The sequence below is a fragment of the Haemaphysalis longicornis genome, unplaced genomic scaffold, assembly GCF_048455015.1.
Source record: "Haemaphysalis longicornis isolate Haplotype H1 unplaced genomic scaffold, Haemaphysalis longicornis Haplotype H1 scaffold_6, whole genome shotgun sequence".
NCBI classification, from domain to species: Eukaryota; Metazoa; Arthropoda; class Arachnida; order Ixodida; family Ixodidae; genus Haemaphysalis; species Haemaphysalis longicornis.
The window spans coordinates 67189265-67214239 of record NW_027526407.1 but is presented as its reverse complement, the minus strand read 5'-3'; the positions used below and the strand labels follow the sequence as shown (position 1 = coordinate 67214239).

At 45.8% G+C, this 24975-nt stretch overlaps 1 protein-coding gene and 1 long non-coding RNA gene across 5 annotated transcripts in view; one reads left to right on the top strand and one right to left on the bottom strand.

Annotated features, from left to right (window-relative positions):
• Window positions 1-24975, top strand: part of Rdga (retinal degeneration A) — a 520967-nt gene that overhangs the window by 328740 nt on the left and 167252 nt on the right. The gene's annotated exons all lie outside the window — the stretch shown is intronic.
• On the bottom strand, window positions 2938-5865 carry LOC144142862 (uncharacterized). Its single transcript, XR_013317060.1, has 3 exons — window positions 5437-5865; window positions 4495-4613; window positions 2938-3096 (listed from the first exon to the last, which is right to left on the bottom strand). It is a non-coding gene; the product is annotated as an uncharacterized LOC144142862 (long non-coding RNA).

The following is a 24975-nucleotide window of genomic DNA, read 5'->3' as shown; positions in this document are numbered from 1 at the left end:
CCGAAGGAGGGCTCTCGCCGTCTCTGACAGCGGCGGTGACAGTGGTTGCATAATTCAGCGAGAGTCTGCTGAATTATTAGGGCCTTCTGTGGCTCGCAGAACTGGCAGCCCTGCTCTCCATGCGTCTCCCCCTCTCCACCAACTTCTCGTCTCCCTCTCTCTCTCTCTCTTACTGAAAGAAAGCGACGTGCCGAGAACAGACACTGCGGCCTGTTGTGGGAGCAGAGTGCTGCGCTGAGAAGATGCTCTTGAGAGCGTCTTCTTCTGCGTTTTTGTTTGTTTGTTTACATCTTTGTTTGCTAACCCTTTTTCGTTCCCGCCCTTGACATCTTTTTTTCTTTTTTCAGGGGTGTTTTTAACGCGTATTTATCGCGCAGGGTGCTAGTCATTTTTTTTCCTGGTTTCTTTGTTGAAGTAGCATCACGGCATGCCCAGGTGAAGGTTACTTGCCAACTCGCGTCTGTTATATCCCTTGGAGACACCCGTCCCTTCACTGCATCTCCCTCCGAGCGCCCCCTTAGGCCTCGTTTGCAGCGGCAACTCTCCCTTTGAACCGTCACTCCAAAACTTCTCTATAGAATAACTCTGCGTCAATTTGCATCTCTGCGAGCTCCGCTTTATGCGACTGAGTGCTATGCAAATCAGGAATGCCTCTATGACGCGCTACCATAGACGGTTACCGTGAATGCCGAAACACTTCACAAATGCTGCACCTTTGAGCCTCATGCGAGAAAGGCGAAATATTTTTTTTTCAGCGAAAGCGTTAAGTGCCTCATTGCAAGCAAAACCGTGAAACCGTGGTAGTTGTTGTTGTTTTTGTAGTTGTCGTCTGTTACAGTAAAACATCCGCTTCTGTAAAGCGTGGATGAAAAAGGCCCAAACCGCGACGAAAACGAACCCACGCGAGCGTGAAAGCAGTCAAGAGCGGATCAGCGATTCGCTAGAGGGGCAGTGGTGCCCTCTCTTGGCTAGTTTTAGTACCAGCCTGCCGTTGATACCGAAAATTGTCAAGGTAGGGTGCCGCAACCCCTGGGAAGACTACAAAAAGACACTGGTTTGCGCTTTCATTTATTTGGGCTAATTACTGCGTTAAATTAGGGTTTTGTCCTAATTTCATTTTATTGTGTCCTTATTTGCGGCCTATCAATGGCAGCCGCCGAGGCAACGGAGCAGCGCAAATATCACCCCCAACACTTTTCATGTGAGTAACGTGTGCCTGTGGGGCGCAATGGGAGTGACGTCGACTTCGTAACGCGAGGGACGATCCCGACCAGGGGAAGCGGTGATCTTTTCAATGCGTCTTTTGGGGTGCGTAACGCTGCGCGACAGCAGTGGTCAGATACCGTAATCCCGCACGAGCTACGACGACAAGCCGGGCCTTTAAAGGGACACTGCAACACTTTCGATAAACGCTTTCACTCTTTCCCTCGCGTCTGGAAGCACTGCGAAAGCTATAGTTGTCGCCAGCGCGGAGCGGCACTGCGTGGTTTGCTCGTCGCACCAGATACGCCTTCCATTTCTGCTTTGTTTTTGTGGCTTTTTTTTTTAAGTTGCTCTCGAAACGCGTACATTGCTGCAACTGAAGGAAAACGGGCCAACAGCCGCCACATGGCCTTAGTGACGTAATTCGGGCCGTCGAAGAACGTCAAGACAGAGAAAAAAAGAAAAATCATTTAAGCGAGTTTCCAAGTTATCTAATGCGCATAGAGCAGTCGTTTCTGGTTGAGGTACTGGGTGTGATGGGTGACTGCGTCCTGCAAGCATTTAAGATTTCAAAAAGGAAGTTGCAAAAAGTGTTGCATGGTTAAAGTGCGGCGAATTTAAAGCATATCAGATTGCATGAGTCGCTACAGTAGAAGCCCGGTGCGCTACCAGTGCGCTATCTCCGCCCTTTGCTAGTGGTCGAATGAAAGTTAAACCGCAGAGTGCCGCATGACAGTCGAACGTGACAGCACAGAAGTACAACAGGTGGCGTCCCGACTGCACGGAACTGTGGTTCTGGTGAAGCTGTGGAGTGTGTCACCAGTCTACCTGTTGAAGTAGTTTGCGTCGAACGACAAAGAAACGAAAGCGAAGAAAGAGACGCAAACGCGATGTAGAAGCAACGAACTCGTTGAAACATGTCGCCGAGATTTCGCCTTCCGAGTTCGTAAGCAGAGTTGGGTGTCTCCAGTAGTTTTTGTTCTTTTCAAGTAATTGTAATGATGGCCGGAAAACTAGGAGCAAATTTTTGCAAACGTTTTAATGCCAAACAAAATCACCATAACGTAATTAGAGTAGCCGCCTCTTGCACCACTGGCTGGGGTTCGAGTCCTAGCCGCTGAGGCTATTTTTTTTATTTTATGTATTTATTTCAGTACGTACATTCGCCCGAGGGCATTGCAGTAGGGGGTCGGACGAATTATAACAACCCTTAGCGAAAAGATCCCGTATTTTTAATGTATTTTGAATGCATTTAATACATATATTAACTTTGTATTTATTCTGCATTATTTTGTCCGCATTCCAAATGCATTTCGAATACATTTACAATGTATTTAAAATGTACCTCAAAAATACGTAAGCAGTGCATGAAAAATATATATTTAATGCATTTTAAATGCATTAAAAATGCTCAGAAAATGTAATTTTAAATACGTGCAAAATGTATTAGTAATGCATTTTAAATGCACAGAAAATACTGCTTCAAATATACTCAAAATGCGTTACTAGTGTATACTAAATAAAACCTAAATACATTGAGAGATACCATGGCAATGTGTCTTAGGTGGAATTGTTAACGTTCAACTAGAAACTATCATATTGTGGTTTCAAAAAGTTTAATAGGCACTAGGCTAAAAATATGCTCCATTGTGAAAATGTAAACCGGCCATGCTCGGAATGCGGGCCAGCAAATATCTGAAAAGAACAGCATGTATGCGCACAAATTTGCAGTTTGAAAGTTTTTTATTGTACACCTCAGTCGAGTGGCCAATTTCGCCATTACTAAGTAGCAGGAATGAATGCCTTTCAGCCACCTCGGTAGCCAGCGCAGATGAAGCGTTGTGCGTCAGTCTTCGTACTTCGGATTCTCCACGCTGGAAATTTCACCAGCAGCTGCAGTGAAAAGAAAATGGGAAAATATTAGTGAAACACTTTTTTTAGAGGCAAATAAATGTCAAATCAATCAGGCCTTTTCTCTAGCCGTGCCAACGTCCCTCGCGAGCAAGGATTTTTTAGTTTCCCCTTGAGAGAGAAAAAAAAAAAAACCGCCGTGAAAACAATGCCCCTTTGAAGGACGTAAGACAATTTATGTAATGGTAAGCATAGTTTATATTGTCATGCGGCATCGGATCTTCAATACCATTTTTAAGAAAGAATGGTGGCCGGGAAGGGGGGGGGGGGTGGGGGGAGGCTTATGTTTGGAAATTGTCTAGGGATAAAAATTAGCGAAAATTAGAAAAAAAAAGACAGAGCTAAGATAACAACGTTACCAAACATGCAACAGAGTTCTTAGAGTTATGCTACCACTTCTCTTTCTTAGGCGCTTGAGTTAACTTGAAACGGTGGCAATTCTAGTTTTCCAACTAACTAGGACAAAACTGGTCTGTGACCTCCCAGGACGCTAATAAAATAAGATAGGCAGTAATCTTATTAACTACAATTATTGTTGTGTGTTCCATATTTCGGCGTCACCTTCTTCGGAGATTACGTTCTAAAAAAATAGTGCGCAGCGAAACAATTTAAAAATGCATGGACAGGATTGCAGTAGAAAGCTTACATAAATGTCATTAAATTGGCGTGTGCACTCAACAATGCTTTCAAAGGAACGGCAAAGTAAGGTTATTTCAAAAACCAAGAAAAATTTCACGCTGTCCTTAAAATAACAAGCTCTTATATCGTAGGCACCTAACCGAAGCAATTAAAACAAGCAACGCCAGAACACGTGTATTTGTGCTTGCACACACATGTAATTTTTTTGCTCTCCGCCGCACATCACCAGCAGGTAATTTTATACTTTTTGCTGTACACAGACAACGTCATCATTTAATTAGGGAGCAACGCGGAAAATAATTGTAAATGCTCGCGTCTTTAACATACAAAAAAATATAAACACCTGTTAGCTTCAGGGACCATCAAGTAAAAATACTTGCTTCATAAATACTCGTAACACCTAAAAGAAACTCGTACACCCTTTAGACGCAAATGGGAAATTGAGGCTTCTAAACACACACAACCGCCAAGCTGCCCATGCTGTTTTCGGTGCCTTTGGGCACATTTCTGAAATTCTCCGGTGGCGTGGTCCAGCGTTAGCGCGTCGGGTTCCGCGTGTCTGTCACTCACGAGCGGCCGAAGGGCCTCTCGGAACGCGCACACGTGTTCGTGAATGCGCTACGAAATGAATACAGCGAGGAGGGAAAAAGTTGCAAGGAAACACAAAAGAGGGAGGGGCCAACGTCCTGAAGTTTCGCGAAGTTTTGGGGGGAGCAATCCAAGGAACAAAAAGAGACGAACCCGCCCGGGGGACCCGTTCCGGGAACCGAGGGGTCTCGCGCAGGGAACTGGTTGCCTGCCTCGAAGTCCCCCTCCCCACCCGCATTCCTTCTCCTTCCTTCCTTTGCTGGTTCTTGGTTCTGGGTGGCGGTAGGAACAGAAACTGATTGTAACTTAGCGGCTACTCTCATACAGTTTGTCTTAGATGGACAAATAATTTGTAGACCCTGGGCATGAAGCACCTTCGCTACTGCCACATGCACCAAAAATTACGTGGGTCGCTTTTAACACTTTTGGTCATTTCGAAACAGACGGCATAAACTCTTTCATGGCTTTAGTTGACAGAACGGCGACATGCGACCGACAAAAATCGCGAAGGCTGCTCGGATTCCCGCCGTATGGCCTGGCCACGCGCATTAGTTCGATGAATGTATGCCACAAACTGGCTTCCTTCCCCGTACGGCGGCTGCTGTGAACATGCGCAGCTGTGAGCGGCTGCTGCGAACAGAAAACAAAAGAAAGCTGCGTCCCTGGATACACTTCGCAAATTTCTCAAGCGCGTAAACATGGACGGCGGACTTTCTGTGAACAGGCTGTGCTAAAAACGTTCCTGGCGGTTATGTGTTTAATGCAAGTGTTAGTCCTCAATGAGTACTCGATCTACAAGGAAACTCGTAGCAACAGTCCCCCGTCCACTCAGCAGGGCCGAAGCTAAAAATAAGGCGCAAAAAGGAAAGCACTAAAATCCATTTTTTTACGTCTTCTTGCTGTCGTTGATTTGTGAGTACATTCCCTTGCACGGCGTAGTTACGGTAGGAAATCTTGCTCGCAGGTGGAGGTAAGCTTAACAACCACGTGCGGATTTTATAAAGTGCATTAGCACTCTTCGATTGCAAGGCAGACGTATGTCAATTAATTGTAGTGTGACACCGTACGCGCAAATAGCCGGTATATCGTGCTTACCTTGGCTAGACGGCCAACGCCGCTGCAACGCGCCGTCCAAGCAGACTGCGTCCACCCGACGACCGCGCGTTGAGGAGTCCGAAAGAGGACAGGCAAAAGAAACGCAGCGAAGGCAGACAAAACGTGAAGTCGGGGTGCGCCGCTCAGCTCGCGCCGCAGGTGCCGGGCACAGAGGAGGAGGTAGTGAGCGGCAGTGAAAGGCGCCGAGCTGCTCGCCCTCCCAAGCATAGCCAGGGTTGTCCATCTAAGGCGAATATTTTTCAGAAAAAGAAAATTTTCCAAGCCTCCACAGCGATACCGTCGTAACAACGCTGGCAAAGTGCAAGTGTTTTCGTACATATATATACACGTTGAATTCGATGTTTTTTCTTTGCCGATTGCGTTGGAACACCGCCGCTTACATATTTGTACGCCGAGTTTCTCTCTAATACGCAGAGTTATGTCTGCTTTAGACAGCGCAGTAACTGAGAGTATCTCCCTCAGTTTCTTTTATTATAAGTAAACATCGAGAAGAAATTCTCAGTACGTTTTTTCATTTGAGATGTATTTTATCCGGCACTTCAGATATGCTTTACGTGAATCTTACAATTCAGCAACTGAAGCAGCGCCTGTAGTGTACTCGAAATGTATTTCGGCAAAGCTTTATGAATACATTTAAAATGTATTTTCTATAAGTATTTTTCATGCATTGAAAGTGTATTTCTACCATGTTCGTTCGACAAACGTAAAAGGCATTTGAAATGTATTTCGAATATATTCGGAGTATATTTCCATGCTTCAGCACACTTTTAAAGTATACTCAGAGTGCTGCTCTAAATGTAGTTAGGTAAGTGTATTTTTATAATATTTACAGTGCATTTACACCATGATCGTTGGGCGGGAAGAAATACATTTTCAATATATTCTGAATGCCTTAAGCGCACATTCGTGAGGTTCAGTGCATTTTTAATCTATTTGGAGGGTACTTAAAAGCACTGTATTTTTCCCGTATTTTTAATAATGTATTTTCAATATTTACTAAAAATTAAGAAAATGCAATTTTAATGCACTTAAAATACATTTACAAATACAAAGCATATTTGAAGTGCACTTCAAGCGTACTCGTACGTATTTCAAACGTATTACTTTTCGCTAAGGGAAGGCATAAAGAACTGCGCGGGTCAGATTCAAATGCTGCGGTCAGAAAAAATTGAACGGATGAAGAAATAAAACATAACAAGCAAACAAAACTATAATAAAAATAAGCATACGCAGAGCAGTTAACAATTGGAACGTTATTTGGTAAATACTGCAAGCAAAGCATAAAACAGGGCAGAAAGCAAGTCACAAAACTGGGCTTCAAACAAGGCATATATTTTACAATGTTTTGCGAAGCGTAAAGACACCAACACAGTACTTCTTACTGGGAAAATGCTGGGTTAAGAATTCAGAGAATTATTATGTTATAAATGCTTTCTTAGATCGGTTTGGGCAATTACTTACGTAAATAAAGGGGTTCTGGTAAACTGGTTTAGATGCGGGGAACCGCCGAACACCACATTTCACTACCGCTCTGCATCGCGCAAGTACCAGTTTTGTACCCTCGTGGTAACCGAATGTCGGTGTCCAGAAACGCTCAGAATACGTTACTGTCCTCCACGATCCCATTCCCTCTTACGATTCGAAAAGAAGACAATTTCCACCCACAGCTGAGAGTCTGATCGAGTGGAACCCGGGCGTGCATACGGTGGAGAATAACGTTTGCCGCAATGTGCTCCACATCGCCCAATTCACAACGGCGTTGATGTATGTGGCTCGGCGGTGTCAACTACGTGCCGGGCGCTAGAACGCCCTCTTTTCGCCGATATGTACGTGCCGATGAAGAAGAAAAAGAAGAGAAAATGTTGATCGTGAAAAAGATGCTTCCCGTACTCCTGGACGCTAAAGTCTTCTCACGCGAAACGAATGGCATTCGCCGTCGGTCACATCGGAACCATCATTCACTGCCCTAGAAAGGGGCGGGGCGTCATCAATCATCCCTTTTCGGAGGTCGAGATCAGAGGGAAAGATGGAGAGGACTGGAGGAGCGAGTAGGAGGGAGACACTTGCGTTGAGGATGCTTTGCCGCCGGCTGCGAAAGCGCAAAGCAGTTGAGGCCTGTTTTTGCGGTTGACACTGAGGTCACGCAGACTGCCTTCTCATCGTAGTGTCATCAACCCTTCGTTGTTCACGTTTAGGTTGAGTTGGATTTAAACCTTCACCTATCTTCCCAGCTTATCACAGCTTATCACCTTCACAGCTTCACAGCTTATCACGTGAATCTGTGAAGCTTCACAGCTTAAGGTGATAAATCTTCACAGCTTATCACGTGTCACCTCTGGTGACACGTGATAAGCTGCGAATGCATAAGCGCTTAACCACAGAAGTTTACCCATATTCCAGTCGAAAATGACGACAAGAAAAATTTCTGTTGTTTGTCGTATTTTCGCGTGTCGTACTGTAATCTTGGCGTTTTCTTGTCGTGTCAGGGTTCTGATGTTCTGTCGTGTTCGTATTCCTGTCCTAATTTTTATGTTCCGTCGTGCCTAATTCCTGCCTTCTCGTGATCCCGATTTTTTATCAGTAGTTGCACATGGTTTGAATCTTTGTGTGGTAACAGCAGATGGCTTTGTCGTAACACCAGGACTTCTGTTGTCACAACGAAGATTTTTGTCGTACGACAGGAATTCCTGTTAGGTTTGGACGGTATTCCGGTTGTGGTTTCGTACTGGGATAAGTGTTACTTTATTTAATTTCGCTGATTCACTCGTTACTGAAGTACTTTCCTGCTTTCCAAGTTGGCGGTCGGCCGATATTTAAAGGGGTTACCCGCCGTTGTGCTGCTGAGCACAAAGACGCGGGTTCGACCTCGGAGCAGCGCGATGCCTGTGTATCGACATTTCCGCGCACGTTAAGACCCCCGGGAGGTCAAAATTAATCCGGAGGCCTCCACTACGGCGCTCTTCATAGCCCAAATGTACCTTCGGCGCGTTAAACCCCACAATGAGATATTTAAACAGATTGAAAGGCTTGAGCCCAAAAGTTAACCCTATTGATATACTCGGTAGAAAACTGTAAAATCTTATCACGTTTACCCTTCCCGCGGTTTCATAGTTAATGATATTATCCTCTTCCGGTCCGACTGGAAAACGACCAGCAAACTTCGCAGGTGCTATCTTTCTTCGGCAGCATATTCGGAAGCCGGTACAGGCCGATAAAAAATTAATCAGCAGTTATGCCTTAAGCAGAAGCAAAAAAGGCAAGCGTTCTGCGGGATGGGCATGACAATAGAGACGTTTGAAGCATCTTAATCAAATTTATCATCGATCTCGCGGGAATTGAAATAACTTAACGTTTGCATTTCGCGGTGTGTTTCAACTATGGCGCCTCACAAATGCTAAATAAAGGCGCAGTAAGCTAAAGAAATCACCAGTACAGTTGGCATGATTGAAAAAACAAACGTTCGGACGGTGAAAGTCTGCGTAACAAGCGACAGCTTCAAACGAACTGCAATCAAGCTATTCCGTCGCACAGAACCCTATCGCTGTTTTGTTGTCGCGTTTTTTTTTTTTTTTTTTTTGTTACAATCAGTCCCGGATGAAAACAGGAGGAAACACGATTAAAAAAAACAGGTGAAAGCAAAGGATCTTGACTAATGGATTCGACGAGAACACGGACGGAGAGGAAAGGACATCCAGAAAAAACTCGTCCTCGAAGCATGATTGAATGTAAAATTGGCGTTCCTACTTCTTCCGTTTCGGATTTCTCTGGGTGCACTCTGATGGCGCAGAAGAAATAACAGAAGGGTACTTCGGAAAAAAGAAGACCAAACAGGGCTAACCGTCCCTGGAGGACTTCCTGTAAGCTGTCCGGCATATTAATATTTGGGCTGTGACAACTCATATTGGAACTTGGACGTTGAGACACCTGCTTCGCTGGCCGGATGGTTAGAGAGCAGCTCGGACGAGCTCGAGTGCTTGTTCAAACACGCGAGCTGTTCTCGGAAAACGGAGGAGCCTTCATTAAAAACTCCAGGAGGTTTCGCTCTGGCTAATCGTACGTTCTTATTTTAATGGCGTGATTGGTTCTTGAGCTTTTCTCCTACGCTGCTTGGTGTGTACGCTTTGAGTTTAATACGCCTGTTTCTAGAAGTAGCCGTACGTCCCAGTTTATTTCCCACTGCCTAAACCGTAGAGATGGTGTTATTTTTTTCCCGCCCCCTACAATCGCCGGCGCGTACTCAAGGTTTACAGCACTAACAACTCCGCGACGTGTGAGAGTTCCACTGTTTGCGTTCAGGGTTCGAAAAACTTCGAAGCTCCACCGAATATTGAGTGAGCCCGTGAGCTTGTTCCGTATTAGTGTACCGTTCTTCCCGCGCACTTCGGATCCCGTAATGAACCTGGCCCAACTTGTCCAGCTTTTCGTTCTCAGTGTGTCCTAAAAAATAAATATGCCTTAATCCTTGTAGTTTATTAGTGTTTCTTTATTATGATCCGCACCTCTATCTTTAAGTTTGAGGCTTAAAAGCTTTGCAACCCGAAGTTAGGAAACCAACAGCGAAGAAACAGCGGGAGCACACTATTGTTCCAGCTACCTTTTTTGCTTACTTAGCAAGCGTAATATATATATATATATATATATATATATATATATATATATATATATATATAGAGAGAGAGAGAGAGAGAGAGAGAGAGAGAATAAGGGTTGGCAGTCAAGAAAAACTCGGAAAGCAAAGGGGAGGTTGTGGTGGGTCATAGAAACAGATTAAGAATTTTTTGAGTCAGAAAGAAATTGGTGAAAAAATGCCCGCCAGGTGGAATATATATATATATATATATATATATATATATATATATATATATATATATATATATATATATATATATATAAAAGGTTAGTACAGACATAGACACACGAGAAGGACATTAAAAATAAGTTTACTGACGTTACAGGGAGAGGACTCAGAGGACTCAGAAGGGAGTCCTCTCCCTGAAACGTCAGTAAACGTTTATTTTTATTTTTAATGACCTTCTCGTGTGTCTCTGTCTCTACTTACCTTATTTTTTCGCGCTCTGTGTGAGTTTTTGTTTCCAGACTCGGTGATAAAACAAATCACCGCGGCTCACTATCCTGATAATGTGCAGTGGGGTCCACTGTTATTATTAGCGCATAACAAATATGCGCTTAGTCTTCACGCTCCCAGATTTGTCAATTTTAGAAGCACGAATGACGCGCCGGGCAGCACAACCAATTGGAAAGATCAAAAATTTTACCCGCCGTGCTGCTGCGCAAGAAAAAAAAAAGAAAAACGCCGCTTCGATGTGGGTCCCGGCAGCCGTTTCTCTGACGGAGCTGAAAAACAAGAACGCCCGTGCGACATATTTGGTTGCAAGCGGAAGATCCCCATGTAGTTTGTATTTTTTTCAACAGACGGTGTTACGATGCCTACTCACGGGGCAGGCGCTAAAGGCACTGAGTGCCTGACGAGGGCTCCTGACCCTCTGTAGTCCACAACGGAGGACACGTTTCCATAAAATATGCATGCTTAGCGATTACATCCAATAATACAGGGAGAAAAAATTAGCAAATTTAAAAGATGTAAAAAAATTGTACATTTCCGGCAATGTGAATCAGTATTTCAACAGTCTACATAAACCTTTGTACATACAAAACTTCTTACGAATAAACCTTTTTACTTAAGACTTTTTACAAATATACAGAAAATGTAAAGCCCGTGCGCCCGACTGCGGCATGGCTCATCGCCCTGGTGAACTTGGAGGCGTAAAAATCATAAAATTAGAAGCTTCTTTACACTTCGGCCAGACTTCATAAAACGCCCACAGCACAAGCCCTGTACACAAACCATACTCATAAGTCGCAAAAATGTTCTTTTCTCAGAGATCATGCAAGCATAATCAGCAAATAGAGAAGTACAGAAATAGAAAGACAATGAGATAAGGGCACCGGTGGCCTTCAAAAACAATAGTTCGACACCCCAAATTGGAAGCACTGAAACTAGGCCTATTTATTTTGTTTACGCTGAGAAAATACCTACACGCGCGCACCCATCCTATTCAATGACTAAAACCAGTGTTCGGTGAAATTATACACCCGCGAGAAAATTCCTTATTCATTTCCCCCTTTCATTCTCGGCGCGAATCACCGAACAGCGGCGCGGGAAATCTTGACACTCGAGAACTCGTCTTCTCCTTCTTTCCTCCGTTGCTACCCCTAATGCAAACGAAGCAGCACACGAACTGACTTGATTACAGCCTCTGCGTCTCGTTTGAAATCGAAAACTCCCCGCCCACCTCCTCGTTGCTCCGTTATCCGAGCTACGCGCGCACTCTTTTCTTTCGGCTGCTTTCGTGATGACAAGGCCCGGTGTGCTGTCTCCATTTGTCTTCCCTTATTTAGTGTCCTTCTACGGCGCGTGAGCCTCGAAGAACATTCGAATCCCCAGATTCTGGTTGACGGAGGAGGCAGCGCACGCATGTGCTATAGTTAGCTGCTACTGTGTATAGATATTTCATTTTATTAGTTCTCGGAACTGTCCCTTCATCACTGTCCCGCGATAGTTGCGTTAAAATTGGCGAGTCGACCCAACACAATTAAACAGCTGCGCATGCGCAACAAACTTCAGAAACGGTAAGTCATCATCATCATCATCACCATCATCATCAGCCTATCTACGCGCACTGCAGGGCAAAGGCCTCTCCAATAAATCTCCAATTATCCCGGTCCTGTGCCAACTGCAACCAATTTATCCCCGCAAACTTATTGGTCTCATCGGCCCTCCTAACTTTCCGTCGCCCCCTGCCCCGCTTGTCTTTTCTAGGGATCCACTCTGTTACACTTAATGACCAACGGTTATCTTGCCTTCGCATTGCATGCCCTTCCCACGTCCATTTTTTTTTATTTATTTCTACTAATATGTCCTTACCACGCGTTTGTTCCCTGATCCACTCCGCCCTCTTCTTGTCCCTTAATGTCACAAGAGTCTTGTCAAGTTCTAAACCAGTAAAATGTACAGTCATGGACGAATGTAAGGAGAACACGAAAATATAAACAAGAAAACGCAAAATCAAATATGGATTTTGGAGATCAAATGACGACAGGCCAGTTGTATAGTTGGAAAGATACATTTCCAAACGTTGTTACTGTAATAAAGCCACGCGACAAGCTGACTTGCGTGGAAAGAGATCGCGTTATTTGTGTGCTCTGGTTTATATTCTCGTGTTCCCATTTCATTTGTCCAGTACTGTACATACCTGCGCCTTTAAAATAATACATTCGCGCTATCGACGTAACTGGAGTCATTGTAATTGGCACAGTCTACAAGAATAAATAGCCGCTGATCCGCAACAGAGTTCAGAACTTCGAAGATCCTGTCAAGGAAGGAAGGATGTAGAAGGAACGCAGTAAAGGTAACTTGGCTAGAGCCTACTTTGCTATCCTGCACGTGGAAAAGGAAAAATAGACAAAAAAAGAAAGGAAAGAATGAAGTAAAGTTCGAGCAGAGACGTATGAACAGCGCTGAAGCACTAACCGTTAAAGTTCAGTGATTGACACTGGTGGCTTTCAGTCTATAGTCTGGAGTGCAAGTTCGTCGCCAGTAGAAAGTGTAAGAGTTCTTCAGTCGCCTTCTGGGCGAATGACAGAGATGGCCAGTAACACAGAATCTTCTCCTCCGAAAATGGCCGCCGAGAGTCCAGGTTCCTCAGTGCTGACGACAGCTTCTTTCTTTCAGGCAAGTAGCGTGGGCAGTTGCATAAAACATGTCGCATCGTCTCCGGCATGCCGCACGCTTCGCGCTTCTCACTTGCTGCCCTTCTTATTAAGTAGGAGTGAGCATTTGTATCAGGCCTGAATAATTCAAATGCACATACTGTGCTCCTTTAAATGGTACGTTGGGGATATTTGATTGGCTCCCTTCTTGGGGGCGCTGCAATTGGCGCAGTCAACGCGGTGAAAAGGCTCGTTGTCGTGCGTGTCTTCGCTTCTGTGTCCCGTTTCAAGCGCTACTTACGATGAATCAAAACCAACCCGCCCAACGGTCAATTTTACTGAAAAGGCTGGGCCTGCGCAACAGATTGCAGGAATTGAAAATTTCTTTAAGGGTTAAACAATGAAAACGTACTTACCTTGAAAAATTTGTTGAGCGGTACCTTAGCAATTCTTATGGCGTGTTAATGCGAAGGCATTACTTGCCCTTGGATGTGCGAGAGAGAGAATGACCTTTAATGAAGTTTGGCGACGTTAGTCGGGCTAAAATGCCTAACTTGCTACGCCAGTTGATGACGTGATGAAGATGACGGCGATCATGTTGAAGAACTTGATGCGCAAAGAGACATTGACTTATTCACAGAGACTGGTCTAGACCTGTGCGTTGCAGGTACTCCATCAGAGCTTTTGTAGCCCGTAAAGCTCGCTTGGGTCATGCCCACGGTCCTAAACCGTCATTTAGTTGAATATCCACGAAAAGCGGCCGTCCCAAAGCCACTGCGAAGGACACTCTTCGCGCACTAAATCGAGCACATTGTGTCCTTGATTTTATTATAGCGATTAAGTGTTGCTGAGTTAATTACTGCTGTGCAGATCGCCTTGCTCGCTGCGCCGCTGTGTTCACCGTTCGTCTGCTGGTCGAAGCCTTGAAGGATGCAGGTGGCCTCTCTGCAGCCGTGGTAGCTCACCGTGATCACTCAGCCTATCGCGCTGTCGGTGGCTCGTTGGGTGGACATTTTTTTGCTGAAACAAATCGCTGCGCACGTTTCACTGCACTGTGGTGGTCTCGTACTTCGTGGGCCGTGAACCGGTGCCTCCGTCAACGGTTTGCTGTCGAGCGTATTGATGGCGACGGGAGTGATGGAACTTCAGCGCCGTCTTCCGTATGGGTTGTCTCGACCCCAGTTCACTTTACTTTGTAGACTGTAGTTGGGAGTGGCTTTCACGAAAGCCCACTCCTTCCTCATAGGAATGTCAAGCAGCACCCAATGTGACGCCTGCGGGGCGAAAGAGACATAGAGCATGTGCTGTATCGCTGCCACGAATACTCATCGGCGAGGAGCGTGCTTTCCACCGCGCTCAGCCGATTGGACAATCGACCACTTACAGTAGAAACTATCCTAGATCATCGGTCTCCACCATTTACTTCACAGAAGGTGACGAAAGCCCTTCTACGTTTCCTGGGCGAAACTAATTTACTTGAAAGACTGTAGTGCCCAAAACGGGACTAGAGAGTGGGCCTTCCCACTCCTATCTCCTTCCCTTCTCCCGCCCTCTCTTTTATCCCCTAAATCTCAATGGTCTCCCAGTGCAGGGTAGCAAACCGGACTCTCTAACTGGCTAACCTCCTAACCTTTCCGTCCTTTCTCCTCCCTGTACCGTGAAGGCAACATAGCGCCTACAATGGTGCCGTTCCTATCATACGACGCGTTTCTAAACCTCAAGATCAAACTACGCGCCCTTGGCCAGCTTGCGCCACCTAGGCCACTTCCCGCTAGGCAGCCCCCAACCAAGGGCACAGGGCCATGTTTCTATACCTCAGGTTGGAGCATCCAGGAAATAGTGCACAGAGAAAGCCCTGACGTCACTTTTGTGAAACCGCTCCCGCCATGTCAGGACATCCACATCGCCAATTCCGTTTCCACCAATAGCTTTGTCACAGCCAGAGTTACTGAATATATCCAGTAACTCTGGTCACAGCGCCATAATAATCCGTTGCATTTACCCGCATTTAGCTGCCGTAGTTTTAAGTAAGCAACATGGTGCATGGACTTCCTTGAAACGACGTCACTTCTGCCACAGTGTTTGTAAGGCGTTTCCGATACTGGAGAACTCTCCTCAAGTTTCCTCTATGGGCTGGAAATATGATCGTTCGAAAACTTGTGCCATCTAGTAAATGACGTGTAACGCATCTCGGTCAATGGAAATGTACGTACCGTTTGCCCACCAGGGGTATCTGATGACGGCGGGGTTTTCAAACAATCACCTAAGTTATTCTCGGCAAAAAACTTGCTCGTGTGTCCCCCTCGCTACGATCTTCGAACACTAGTAAAATGTTTTCAATGCCTTAACCACGTCCGCTCGATAGAAACATTGAGCTACCATGCCTTAACTTGGTTTTAACCATTTGTGTGACAAACGGCGACAGCATTGATGAACGCAGCGAGTGCGGTGTGCACGAGTTACGTTCTATCCACGAATTCATGGTTCTCCGCCTCGATTCTCCCTTAAAAAATTGGGGGTGTATATTTATGCTCTTCCTCTCATTGGCCTTGTCATTCTAATCTGTAATAATACGCTATCTCTTACTTGTGAACACCTTACCGGTTTTCAAGACCATAGTCTTACTTGGGCTACTTAAACGCAGAAATTTTGGTCTGTCTGTCTGGGACTCGATTGAGGCACCCGGACAAAGTGAAATAAAATCGGCGCAGTAGTGTGATATACTCACAGCCAAATCTAAACATTTAGGTCTGGTGTCAGTGTTCGTACTTGTCCACATTGTTGATCAAGAACAAGACATTACGCAAATATAAGGCAGAAAATCAATACATAAGTGATATTTGCAGAGTTCCTTTATTAGAAAAAATGGATGCTGGGTTTTTGCGATAGCAAATGAAATACCGCATCAATGGCAGAAAACCGTCGCCTGCTGTTGCCAGCGCCACCTGCAGGCGGCATTTAAAAAAAGAAACGGCAATAGCAACGAAAGCTTCCACTAGGTGGCACCCACGTTCCGCTTGGAAAGCTCGTGCAGTAGAGCATTGCGGTTCTATAATTGTGGTCGGGTGCCTGAATTCACGCGCGTCTCCGCCGCACGGCAGCGCTGCTATCGAGGCACCCGACTTTGAGCAGTAGAACGCAGTAAATTTAAATTGCATTGAACAAACCTCTAGCTTGCTATTCTGGCGGGAACGAGACGGGAGAGGAATAGCATGAGAGGTGAGCGGGAAAGAGAAGGGAGGCGTTTACTTGGCAGGGTCACCAGTCGTCTATCGTCTTCCGGCAACATTTGAAACGGGAGGAGCAGATACACGGCCATTTTTTGTTGTTTTGTTTTACCTTGTTTCCGTTCAGGCGTTTGTTCGAAGGCGCGAGTTCACGTGGGATCAATGTTGACATTTCCATCGAAGCTCCGAAGTTTGCGTTCGCATTCACAGTTTATTTACACTGTAATCCTTCAACTTTCCGCGCGGTCTCGTACGATTGTCGGTTCGTCAAGAGCGCTCTTATATTTTCTTCTCGCACTGATCAAGTCTCACGCTTGTTTTGCTTCTAGGCTTTTGTTCGAAAACGCAAGAATAGTCATCTGCAATCACAAAATCAATACAGATACAAAAATTCAATAAGTAAAAAGAACAAGACGAACCGCTTTTTCATGAAATCATCCTTCGTCTTTCGTCTAAATTTCGTGCTTTACACGTCTACGACGAAACACCAATTTGCCCAGAAGTCTGCCTCAAAAATAAATAGTAATGCGGCATCCTGCGTAGAAAGATACAACGTCTTGTAAGTATTTTAAGCAAGCACTTCAAATTTTTAGACTGTTTTCGCCTTCGGCCCATCTTTTAGCACTTATCAACGGCTAGCTTCCAAATAGCAAAAGTCGCCAGGAACTGTCTTCCTGGCGAAGACGCGGGTAAGAGTCCGAAAGAGACGGAAAGAGAGACTTTATTCAAAGAATTCTGCCTTGTGTTCTTTGGTCGGCAGATGCCTTTGTGTATGCATTGTTTGAACACCCTCTCATGTAATGCGCTGCTGAGCACGAGGTCGCGGGTTCGATTCCCGGCCGCGGCGGCCGCTTTTCTGATGGAGGCGAAAAGCAAAAACGCCCGTGTGTGCGAGATTTCGGCGCACGTTAAAGATCCCCAGGTGGTCAAAATTAATCCGGAGCCCTCCACTACGGCGCGCCTCATCGCCTGCGTTGCGTCGGCGCGTTAAACCCCCACAATCAAACTCTCATGTAATGCCCGGTCAGGCGCCCTTAAGGGTAAATGAATGGTGATGAGGACGACGACGACGACGACGACAATGACGACGACGACGACGACGACGACGATGATGATGATGATGATGATGAGGAGGAGGAGGAGGAGGAGGAGGAGGAGGAGGAGGAGGAGGAGGAAGAAAGGAAGGAAGAAAACTTTATTAAGAAAGGATGGCCCGAAGCCGCAGGGGAAGGGGGAGGGCAGGAAGGGCGCTAGCAATATCCAGCCATCGACGCCGCAGACAAAGCTCCAGAGTGCAGTCAGGGTGTCCTTGACACGCCAGAGGGCCGAATCCACTCTTCGTAGGAGTGAACCCACGCCGGGCGGTGTTGGGCGCGAAGCACGGCAAGGCCCGGGCAAGACCAGACGAGGTGCGGAAGGTCAGGCTTCGTTGTGCCATGGCATGCGTAGCAGAGCACATCGGGGTCCAAGAGAGAAGGGGAGGAACTAGGAGCTGATCCGGTCTGTGGAGGTCCTGTGAGGTCTACAGAATGGGAGTTCCCCGCCGATGTTGACGTCGGAGAACCTGCCGGCGGTATGTTGTTGCCTTGTTGGGATTCATTGCCCGAAGGGTCAAAGTGAGTGTGCCGTCCTTGCCATCGTGTGACGATGTCAGCGGTTATGGCGAAGCCAGAACGGGCCCGGTTGAGAAAAACCTGGGCGCCGCGAGATAAGCCAGGAGGCAGAGGATACGGGTTCTGGGGTACTGATGACTGGAGGTGAAGGCGCCGGGCATGTCGGCGACGCTGGCGCTCCTCGTCAGGATCGAAGTGGGCTCCGCTGGCTATGGCCTCCCCGGGCTGACGGCGGTATGACGAAGATGCCTCGCTCGCCAGCCTGTGGGCGCTTTCATTACCGGGATGCCCCCCATGGCCAGGGATTTACCGTACTGTTACGGGCGTGTGGAAGGTGTTGTGCAGAGAGCTGCATGATCGTTTAATGCAGTGTGCTGCAGAGTGTTTCCGTGGAATTCCGTGGAGGGACGAGCATAATAATGGTGGTGGTGGTGGTGCAGGTGTGGATGGCAGGGGAGAAAAAAATAAGTGTGAACATCTGAGCAGGGAGGGAAGGAGAGCAACTGCGGAGGAGTGAGGTGGAGAGCAATGGCGGTGTCATGAACTTGCATATGACACCAACGTTACGCGGTAAAACTGCAGCCCGGTAGTTCAACTGGAACGATTTCTCACAGCGATCCATCACTCTCTTCCGGTCATCCGTTATATCTTCCGACGTGTTGCCTTGGACTGCCCTTTCTTTCGTCGTTATCCATCAACCTCTGCGATCCCTCGCGGGGACGACACTTCCGTCTCATTTTATCCCCATCTCTAAAACTGTGTATAATTCTTTAAACTTTCGCTGACAGCTCTCTGTTTTGTTTTAGGTGGTCACTTTCCAGGTTATTTCACGTCTTCATAATCTTTCAATCACCATGATTCTTGCCACGAAAGCCTCTAACTTCCTATCCTTTAGCTTTTTCGCGATGCTTACTATAGGTTCTCGTCTGCGTTATCGCGAATCCGATTCTTTCGCTTTTTTTTTTTTGGTCTCTCCGCATCAATTATGCTTCCCATGATGCTTCCTTAATGATATTTCAGCATTCTTCACCGTCCTTTCCGCACGAAGAGAAGTTCGTATGTACTGTGTCTTGTCTTGTAGCCTTGAAGTTCTCTTCCGATCCTCTTCAGAAGTCCTCAAATGACACTTCCCTAGTGATGCTTCCTAGTTTTTACGCATCCATAGTCATCCATCTTATCTCTTCGCTTCACCTTCGTGCTGGTGACGTGTAGGCTTGCCCTCTCTGACTTTTCGCAGACCCTGGCCCTGACACTTCATTACCCTTGCCCGCCACCTCGCCCATGACCTTGCCATCCATGCCTTCCCGCCTTCATTGAACCTTCGCAATCATTTGGTGCTTATCAGAGACCATCTTGATACCGCAGGCAGCTTTCACCTTTGTCGCTGTGCGCAGATCGCGCCGTCATTGCCATATCTTCCCCATTATCAGTCTTCTTACACCTGTACTCCCAGGTGTCTGCCAACGTAAACTTCTGTTCAATATTTTTTGTTGAATACTTTTGTTTAATCTTTTTTACATCATCATCATGAGCCTACTCAGGCCCACTGCAGGGCGATTGCCCCTTTTATTGACTTTCAACAACTCCTGTCCTGCGCCACTCGAGTACCGCGTTGGCCACCAAATTTTCGTATTTCCTCCCTCCGCTGTGTTATTGGCCTTCCCTTCTTCCAGAACCATCTCTCGGTATCGACTCTGTTACCCTAATCGTCCACCGGTTGTCGGTTCGTCTCACTACATGGCCAGCCCAAGTCCATTTTTTGTTCTTTACTTGAACTATGGTATCTTCTACGCGAGTGTGTTCCCTGATCCACGAAGCTCGTTTTCTGTCCGTAAGGGTTACTCCTATCATTATTCGTTCCATGGCCCGTTTAGCCCACGTGATTTCTTTCCCATTGTTTAACAAGGTGCCCAGTATCAGCTACGTATGTCATCATTGGTAGTGTGCACTGGGTGCATATTTTTTCTTTTGAGCGATAGAGGTAGCTTGCTTTTCATTATTTGGGAGTGCTTGCCGAGCGCTCCCTAGCCCATACCTATTCTGCGCCGGATTTCGCTTGCGGGGTTGGGGTCAGCACTTACCATCTGTCCGGGGTTGTTCTATTTGTTTACTTCTAGCGTTTCCTTTCCCAAGCTGAAGAGGACTTTTTTTGTCCTGCTTATTCCGCATTACTTTAGATTTGTTCGTATTTATTTTTATCCCCACGATGTGATTGCAGTTTCTCATGCATGTCGTCTGCACACCTCAAATGACTCAAATAGTCTCCGTTTATCATGAGGACCTTAAGTCAAGCTTCCTAAATATCCCTTCTAGACATGCTGTGAATAGTTTTGGCGAGATGGTACCTCACTGTCTTACTCCCCTTCGGATTGGAAATTTAGTGCTTTGCTTGTGGAGGGCTATTCTGCCCATGCGATCCTTATATATGTCTTCTAGAAGCCTCATCTAGGTTTCCTCTATTCCATGGTCTTTTAATGCTTCTAGCAGGGCTGCGCTGAGTATGGAATCAAACGCTTTCTCATAAGCCATAAATTCCATGTAAAAGGCTCTAGCGTACTCTACGTATTTTTGTATCACTTGATTAACGGCATGGATGTGGTCCATGGTTTAGTATCGTTTTCTAAACCCAGCCTCCTCTCTGGGTTGTCGGGAATCCAGGCTGTCACCTTTGCGGCTCATTAACACTATAAACGGCTTATAAACAACTGGGAGCAGGCTGACACGTCTGTAATTCGTAAGGTGCTTGGTATCTCCCTTTTTATGAATCAGAATAACGTTGGCGTTTTTCTACGTCCTTAAAGGAGCCATGAAGAGAAAACACAAATTTGGTTCATTCAAAAGATTGTCTCGTTAGAATCATACTGACACCACTTTTAACGTAAACTTCGTTCAAATAAGCTACATAATTAGGAAAAACGGGAATGGTCATGCGACCCACCAGCTCATTTCCCGCAACAGAACCTGTGATGTCACATGGGCTATGCTGTGTGATTGGCGGAGGCTGGCAGAAGCAGACGCAAATTAGGTAGAGCTTACAAACTAGACGAACGAGCGATTTGCGCTTAAATTTAGGACACATTCTTTACAAAGCAATAGGAATGATGGGGCAAACAGTGGAAGTTACGAAAGCACATGTAAACATAGAAGTACTGATGCGTTCTGCTGTTCGTACTGCGCACAGCATGTTTTGGTTTAGCTGCACAGCACTATGGGGCTTGGGGTTGTCTCAGACGACACTGGCCGATTGACGCAAGCAACGGTGTCTTACGTGACCCCATTTGTCGAGCGAGCACTGTTTCAGGGAACGAATATTTTCTCCCAGAACAAAAACAAGCCAGGTTTAAATGCGGGCAAAAACAAACCAAACGCTTGCCACGGTATGGTGGCGCCATCTAGGTTACGGAACGTAAAGAAACGCGGGAACAAACCAACACCGCTACAGGGTGGAGACAACCTTTGAACGGTCCCGTGCCGCCGCAATTGGGCCAACGGGCTCAACGCGTTATTCTTTTCGTTTCCCACGAGACCTAGCAATGCGAAACAGACAATATGATTCAAACTTCTTCAGTAAACCGCGTTGCGGAGATAATTTTAGCGCGGTTTTGACACAATGACTTGCTTCGGCGGCGAGCGAGCAACCGAACATGGCGGCGCCAGCGTTACGTGTCTCTACCCTGTACGGCGGATGCGTGAATGAAGGTACTCTAGGCTGCAGAGCGGTCGGTTCCCGTGATGTCACTTGGGACCACGAAAACGCACGATTGAGCGGGAAAATCAAAATTTTAACCTAAATTGTTTAATTTCTCAGTGAATAAAGCACCGTTTGAATCCGGACAAGCGCTGGGGGCACTATAAAACACGAAATCTTTCGAATAAAACCAACTTATATTTTGTCTTCATGGCTCCTTTAAAGGAGCCATGAAGACAAAATACAAGTTGGGTTTATTAGAAAGACTGCTTAGTCCCGATAACAATGATACCAATATCATCGCAATCTTCGAACAAATAACGGAGATATTACAGAACACGTGTGAAGCAGTCGCGACCCCCTAGCCAATTTCCCGCAACTTTTCTATGACGTCACGGAACCTTGTTTGTGCAATTGGCGCCTGCCTAACTGACCTGTCGCGACTACACATGACTGGACGTCTGTAATGGGGCCTCTAGTTCCATTTGACCGCATCACTTGAATGCTAACGTGCAGTTGACGCACTAAAAATTACATTTTGTTGTTGGCCCGTATGACGTCATTCTTGCTCATAACACGTCACTGTGGCGCGAAATTTGAAAGTTTTTAAATACTTCCTGCTTTTTTTCCGTTAAAAAAACATCTTTTGTGGCTCTAATGGAACTGAGTGAGATACTAAATCCCAGTTCTTTCAAATTAAACCAAGTTGCATTTTCTCTTCATGGCTCCTTTAAGCATTCCGAAAATCGTGCAGCAAGCTTTCCCAGTACAATATCTCCTCCCTCCTTCAAAAGATCCACGTCTATACCGTCGACACCAGCACCTTTTCCTCTTGTCATGCCTTTGGTAGCCTATATTACTTCCTCTTTTGTTACTAATTGGTCACTGCAATTTGAGCTTGTACTCTGAGTAGCTTCCCCTGGTCTAACGTCGCTGGCATGCAGACTTGTGTGGAATCGTCCTGTTAGCTCTGTTATCTTCTCCATGTTGTGCGTAATGTCATCCTGCTCGTCTCTGAGTGCGTTCATTCTAGTTTTCCGATGGCTAGCTTCCTCTTGGTTGCTTTCACTCTTCCTCCTATTTGCAGCGTTTCCTCGATGATTGCCATGTTATATTTATTTATTTGTTTGAATATACTGCAGACCTTGGCGGTCCAAGCAGGAGTGGTACAAGAGAATACACTCAAGTATTGCATACAGGATGGTCACTCGGAGAGGCATAAATATATAAAGGGAAAAAAACAGTCATGACATTATTAAAATAATGAAACAAAGGTAATAAAGACAATAATTAACAGCAGGATTTCTCTTTTCCAGAAACAAATACCACATGAGTTTTATATTTCATACAAATTCCAAATCCTGAATGTGATCAGTAAATGACTGCACGGTTTCACAGTTTACAGCACTTGCCGGTAATCGGTTCCAGTAAGAAATAGAGGAGGGAAAAAAGAGTATTTATGGGCATTGTTGTGATTTTAATAGGTTGTCGAAGCACTTTGTTATGGTTTGTTCTGTATATATGGTCCGTTATATGCACGAATATCGTTTTTTGTTTACTTCTGTTAATCATTTAAGACAGCTCTGCTAACTCAATTCAATTAACCCCACTTGACATTTTCATGTTCTTGCGTTTCGGAACAAGCTCCTTCGTTTTCTTAGTTTTCCAGTTTTTTTCTTACGTGCTGCTGCTTCACCCACCACTGCTGCAGATTCTGCGATCGCCGTTGTTGGGTTGTCATTTAGCCAGTCTACACTATCCTTGTTCTCCTTTAGGAGCGCAACTTCATTTTGGAGAGCGTTTTAAAACTCCTCCTTCCGGCTCTGACTGACTCCGTGCTGGTTTTTTTTTTTTTATTTTTCACGAGTTTCTTTCTTTCTCTTTTGAGAGTCAGCCTTACATTGCATTTACCACGGTACTTTGTATGATGTTAAGTGGGTTTCGCCTCACATTTTTTTTTTTTTTGCTTTGGGTGGTTTTGTCCCCTTTAGATTGGATTCTACTCTCTATATAAATGCGCAAGGGGCCTGCTGAGTAAGTTCTTTAACCTTTTTTGTAGCGTAAGCTACACTGGCCGAGGTTGAGCAGTTTCGCGTGTGCCGTGAAGGGCTGTTCTGCGCAAGCGCGAAGGACATTGGATTGGATTGGATTGGCTTGGCTTGGATTGGATTGTATCGGATTGAATTTGGATTGGATTGGATTGGATTAAAGTGGATTGTGTTGCGTCATAGTCGCGGCAGACGCACTGGCGCCGGCGCGCTCCCAGGTGTGTGCTTGCGCAGTAGCCAAGTCTGAAGCTGCACCGGAGCCGCTTGATAGCCGTTTCGCGTGGCTCCTCAAGAGCCGTGCTGAGCATGCGCGAGGAGCAGTGCCTGGACAGGACTGGACTGGACTGGACTGAATTAGACTGAATTGGACTGGAGTGGACTGGACTGGACTGGACTGAACTGGACTGGTTTAGACTGGACTGGACTCGATTGGACTGGATTCCTGAACCTTAGCTCACGCTACGTATATCCTGGCATAGCAGAGCTAAGCCACTGCTATTTTTTTTTACGTTTGGGCTTGTTTGGCGTATTTTAGGTTAGTTTTTGGCGCTATTAATTTCAGGTCGCGTGGTTTTGTGGGCTTAGGTATATAGTTTTATACTGTGATATGAGCCCCATCGGTTGCTCAGACGACGGCTGGCTGGGTTCACTGGTAAGCGCCTATACACAGTCCGGTTCTGGCGTTGAAAGGAATTCGGAAGCGGGAAATCGAAGGGGAAAACTTGGTGGTTAATGCTCATTCAAATACAGATTCAGGGATCTTTCGATTTCCTTCATTATTCAAACAATGGTTGCGTTTCGTTGCAATAATCTCCCGTCTTTTTTTCGCTTACTGCTACTGATTCGTATGAATATGGGTCACTGTTCGTGATGACGTGCTGGGCAAGCTAGATCCCCTGGTATCGATATCACAGAGTGTTCAAACTTCATTCATTTTCATCGACGCAAGCTCGTACAGGGTACCCCCGAATTTCATCCCGAAAATAGAACAGGGAAATGACTGTCCATTAAATATTCAAAGAGGAAGTCTGAAGTTCAGCGCAGTTCGAAACATCACAAACTCCTCGCAATGTTTCAGGAACTGTTTCATTTGAATCCGTTTCATCTGTCATGTCTTCCTTAAAGTCCGCGTGAGTAATGAAAAACGTCAAAATTTCATCCTCGTTTGCTTTCAGTCTTAGTTTTTTCATGAAAGTGCAGGCGATTATTGG